The sequence below is a fragment of the Cynocephalus volans genome, chromosome 10, assembly GCF_027409185.1.
Source record: "Cynocephalus volans isolate mCynVol1 chromosome 10, mCynVol1.pri, whole genome shotgun sequence".
NCBI classification, from domain to species: Eukaryota; Metazoa; Chordata; class Mammalia; order Dermoptera; family Cynocephalidae; genus Cynocephalus; species Cynocephalus volans.
In genome coordinates this window covers 54380000-54386073 of record NC_084469.1, presented here as the reverse complement: position 1 = coordinate 54386073, position 6074 = coordinate 54380000, and positions in this window count along the sequence as shown.

The following is a 6074-nucleotide window of genomic DNA, read 5'->3' as shown; positions in this document are numbered from 1 at the left end:
AACTGGCCAGCCCCACTCGCCTTTTAAAGCCACCAGAACTGCTCCCATTATTCCAAGAGTACAGTCCTCACAATCCAGTCACCTCTTTGAGACCCCACCTTTCAACGACCACAGTAGGATTTCCCATCCTCTTAACACTATCACAGTGGAAACGAAACCTCCAACACACTAAACTTTGGGGGGACACAATTTGATCCGTAATAGTGCTCAACATTTTTAAAATAAAAGTGTTCATCACTATATTGTTAATACAGCTGGAAATATCAGAAACAACCTAAATATTCAAGTTAGTTTTCTTAAATAAATTAGAACAGTTCCTTATAACTTAATACTATGCAATATTAAGGATGGTTATGTAACGAAGTATTTATTGACAGGTGCATTTAGTTTTTGCTAAAAATAAAACAATTTTTTTGAAAAGACAAAATGATACAGCATTTACCCATCATTTTGGCAATTTGTGCAAAGAATGACAATATTCATGTGCAAGAATGTCAATAAGTAAATGAGCACACATACATAATTGATGAGAATATGACATCACAATTCTGGAAAGTTAAACTGGGATTTGCTATTAAAATTAAAAATGCAAATACTTTGATTTATTAATTCCAGTTTGGAAAACCCATTTTAAAGAATAAAAATTCAATACATGAACTGGTATGTGCAGGGATGTTCTTTTTTTTTTTTCTTTTAATAACATCAAAGAAGCAGAAATAGTCTAAATGGCCATCATTGAGGAAATCATAGTACAACTATACAGCACAATAATATGCAGTTTGGAATGAGTGAGCTATATTTATACCTATTGATCTGAAAAGATGTACAAGTAAGACTGTTGCTTGAGCAAAACAAGTTAGAAAACAATGCATAGCTTGGTATTATTTGAAAATTCGAACAAAGGTAAATTAGATGTGTGTGTAATGTTAATTTGAGCAAAGAAAGGTGTGAAAAGGTAAATAAGTTTTACTGAGATTGTAGAATTGAAAGAATGAGGGTGGGGACATAATATTATTTATGTATATTTTCATTGTTTACTGGTTGTGGTGAAAATATATAACTGTTATAATTTTGGTAGAGGGATATAATGAAAGATACTTAAAATGTATAAATACAAAGAAAAGTCCCATATCTGACAGTTCCTATTCAAACATTAAACTAGAAGTAGAAACAAAGCCAGTGCTGAAATTACATTTACTTTTTCTGTCTTTCAAAAATCTTCCATTCGTGGAGGGTTTTTTCCCTTAGAAAATAACTGCTGATTTTTTCAAATTTTTTAAAGATGAAATTTAGTGTATTTACTTTTTCTGTAAAAATTATCATGATTAAATGTTAAAATAAAATCTCTCTCACAGGATCTGACTGATTCCATGTTATGGAGGAAAAGGAAAGATTTATGAGATCTCTGGTGAGAGGCACTTCCATCCGCAGACCAGAACCAGTCTCCTATAGACAAAGTAGAGACTTTCTAAAGGACCTAATATTAGCGACATGAAAAAGTGCTTATTCCCAAATACTTAGCTAACTACCTATAATAATCTTTTAAACTTTATCTATCTCTTTATTGATGTATTTTAGTCAAGTAAACACTTCCCAGATGTGTTTATTTCTCACAAACGTTAATAACAATTAGGAAAATGGGTTTCATGGTCAAATTACTTTGCAACATGCTGAAATGCACAAGTTGAACTGTGGGGGTTGTTATTTCTACACTGTTCTACTCCATTGACATATTTGTCTATCCTTAGACCAACACTGTAGTCTTTATTACTTTATTATAGCTTTCCAGCATGTCTTACAATAAGCCCTCCAAATTTGTTCTTTTTCAATACTGATTTTGACTCTTCAAGTCCTTTGGATTTCTATACAAATTTTAGAATAATCTTATGAATTAAAAAAAATACTGGCATTTTAACTGGAATGGCTTTGAATATGTAGATAAATTTGGGGGGAATTTACATATTAATGATACTGAGTTTTCTAATTAATGGCCATGGTATACCTCTCCATTTCTTTAAATTTTTTAAAATTTATTTTTATTTGCCCCATCTTCTCCACCCGTACACCTGCTGGAGCCCCCCTCTGGGGTAAGTCTTTAACTTCTCTCAGTAATGTTTTGTAGTTTTTCCATATAATAAAGGTCTTTCATATGTTTTGTTAAACTTATTCTTAAATATTTTGATTTTTGATACTATTATAAACTATATTTGTTTCATTTTCCAATGGTCTGTTGCTAATATATAGTATACATTTATGGCGAATGGATTTTTGACAAAAGTGCTAAAGCAACTCAATGGAGAAATGAAAGTGTTTTTAACAAATAGTGCTGGAACTATTGAATATCTATGTGAGGGGAAAATGAACCTCAACCTGTGCCTCACACCATACACAAAATTTAATTCTAGGTAAGTCATATACTCTATATACATAGAAAAGGTAAAAGCTAAGACTCTCAATTATCTGGAAGAAAACCGAATTTTCTATGCATGTTCAATCACTGAGCTCTATTTAGTTCTGTGTCGAAGAACTTAGTCTGTATGATGTTAGCCCTTTGAAAATTATTGAATATTATTTTATGGCCCAACATGTGGCCTACCTTAGTGGGTGTTTCATGTATTATTGAAAAGCGAGTATATTCTCTGGTTATTGAGAGTACCATTATATAAACGTTAATTAAGTTAGTTGATAGCACTGCTTAAATCTTTTGCACTTTGGTCTCTCCCAGATTCTAATCTCTCCTGAAAGTCCTGAGCATTTTACTTATTTATTTATTTATTATTTTACGTTCTAAGATGTTGTGGAGTGGTTGGGGGGAGGGGGAGATGGGTGAGGGGAGGGGAATGATGTGGGAGGAGGAGGAAGGGGCAGAATGGTTGAGGCCCATGGCAACTCCCTCATTCCTGCAGGGGAGCCCAGGGTGCTTTCAGTGGTGGCTTCGTGAGTATTGCTGGGCTGGATGCAGACTTCAGGGGAACATGGCTGAAGCCCTCAGCCCCCCACCCCAGGAGCCTTGGGTGCTTCTAGTGGTGTCTCAGTGTTTTCACTGGGCCGGGTGCAGACATCAGGGGGTGTGGCTGAGGCCCTCAGTCCCCACGGCCCCAGCTCAGAAGCATGGGGGTGCTTCCAGCAGTGGCTCTGTGGTCATTGCTTGGCTGGATGCTGAGTTGGGGGAGCATGGCTGAAGGCCTTGGACCCCCACTGCCCTGGCTTGGGAGCCCAGGGCACATCCAGCGACAGCCTGGTGGTCATTGCTGGGCTAGATGCAGACATCAGGGGTGTGTGGCTGAGTCCCTTGGCCTCCCACTACCTCAGCTTGGGAGCTCAGGGTGCTTCTGGTGGTGGCTCAGTGGTCATCACTGGGCTGGATATGGACATCAGGGGGTGTGGCTGAGGCTTTTAGCTCCCCCCACCCCAGTTAGGGGTCCCAGGGCGCTTCCAGTGGTGGCCGTTGATGGGCTGGATGTGGATGCCAGGGGTGTGTGGCTGAGACCCTTGGTCCTCCCCCTACCCAGGCTTGAGAGCCTGGGAGACTTCTGGTCCTTCTAGGTTTTATAGGTGTTCTTTGGTGGTGTTAGACCTTTATTGGTTAATATCAGAACTTTGTCTCTGATCTGTGACTCTTTTTTTCTTTCAGTTCGGTGTTGGATTATTCCCTATTCCCACCGCTTGAACCCTGCACTGAACTAATTTATTGTCCTTCAGTTACTTCTAAAATGGGGGAACTTCCTGTGGGGACTAGCACTTGAGCCCTGTAGTTGAGCTAAATTGCTGCTTTGCTGATTCTCTGGGGAAGGCTTTTTGGGCAGCTTAGGTTTTAATTGTTGACCTTGTAAGCACTTCTGGGTCTTGTGAGGTCTGGTACACCTGGTTTGTGTGGAAACTGGTCTGGGCAGTCTGGTCTGGGTTTGAGTCTTTTCTGCAAACTGCACCCCCTGCAGTTCTGTATTCCTGACCAGTCTCCACTGAGTGGACCAGTGCTGGTTGGAGGGCAGATCAGCTGTCCATGCTGTGTCCCAGTGTTCCCCCAGTGGGCCCATATCCCACACTCCCAACACTTCCCATTGGATGGGCCATGCGCCGGTCCCTTGCAATGACTCACTGGCCTCTGAGTGGCTCCTTTTTTCAGTTGTCTGTGGCCCCTCACTCCTATGTGGGTCCACGGGAACTCCGTTATTGGTCTTGCTGGGGGCCACCATAGCCCTCTTCTCCCCTGCAGCCTCCAAGAAACTTTATAGGAAGGGCAGAGCAGCAGCTTTTGTCAGCTCTTGTTCTGTGTACTCACCAGGGCCAGCCTTGAAGTGGTCAGGGCTTGAAATGGTCAGAGTGGTCCCTTCTCTCATCGTGGCTTCTCCTGCCATCACAAACTCCATCGTTCTCTCCTCCTCTTCCCTTTAGCTCTAGCAGCCTGAGCTTGGCAGTCGTTGCTTTTTAATAGTTGTAAATTGGTTGATTGTGGGAGAGGGCGATGCTGAGTACTGTCTATTCCACTGTATTCCTAAGCACCATTTTAGACTACTAATTTCTTTTCTCTCCATTATCTCTTCATCCACAGTAGCCTACTCCTTTCTCCACCTGTCCACACCATGCATCTACATCCAGATATGGAAAGTTATGTGATTCTCTGTTCACCTATAAAAGCTTTTTTCTTTTCTTTCTTTTTTTTGCTTGTAGCTAGCTGATATGGGGAAGGACTTATTTCTATGAGGGATTCAGCTCATCAAGGCTTCCTTGCCTCTACCACTCTTAGATTATCCCATAAGAAAGTATGATTTTTATCTCATCAAGGTTTTACTTGTTACCATGGGAGTGAAGGCTTTCATATTCCTCTACATTCTAATTGCAGTGAAAATTGAAGTTCTAAACTTGTTTTCAACAACCACCTCCCCGCACCTCACTCCACCCTCATACCAAAATATGCAGCAATGATTGGACTCATTGGCTATGTTTTAAACATTCTTCAAGTGGGAAGTAGACAGAGTATAAAGGAATAAACAGAGTGATATAGTAGAAGGTAGGATAATAGCTCTTAATTTTATTTATAAAATATTTCCCATTCTGTCAAATACTGCTAAGAAAAAACAAGAAGGGTGCATCTAGAACATGCTGGAGTTTGATAATACATTTTCATTTATAGTGCTTTATAGTTATTTGAACTCTAGAAATTCCATGTCAATTATCTTGTGTTATATTCCAAGAATTTCTCACTATCAAAATCTATTAGGTTCCCAAGTTCAGATACTACTTTATCTAAATCACTTTGATTTCCAAGTTTTAGAAAGTGAGTAGCAAGTTTGGATAAGGATTTATCAGAAAAAACTTTATTGAATATATACTATATGATAGGAATAGTTCTAAGTACGTTACATTTATTAATTCATCAACTCCTTGCAGCAAACCAATACATACAGCATGATTATATATACTAATACATAACACATAAAACGTCACTAACATATATAAGAAAAAATTTCTTAAAATATCTGAAAGGATAAACAACACTTTCATAACAGTTATTACCTTTCTATTAGTATGGCATTAGGATTAGGGTTAATGAAAAGGAATAAAACAGTTTACAAGAAGAAAATGTGAATAATTTCAGCAATTAAAATACATGTTTTAAAAGAAAAAAGCAAGCATCCAAAGGTAAACTTTGGGTCCTATTAATAAAGGCAGTTTTATAGCTAAAAATTTAGAGGCCCCAATAACATAAATAACTCATTTAAAAAAGTCCTTAAAATAATAAAAATCTATATTTACTGAAATAGCAATCATGATTTTTTTTTGCATGATAAAAACAGATGTACAGCATGCATACCATGAATACATTTCTTAAAAAACCAAGTCTAGCAAGATTTGCTCTACCAAACTGAGAGCAGTCACCTATAGTTAGTAAGATTACAATTAATTTTGGCTTTTTAGTTTCTGATTTTGTTTTACAATAAAAAAAGTAAATTTGAGAAATCAAACAAAAAAATTAACACTGACATCAAAAACAAAGTTATAATTCCACAACTGATATTAAAATATTAAATATCACACAATTTAAACAGTGTGATATTAGTGCAAGCACAAAT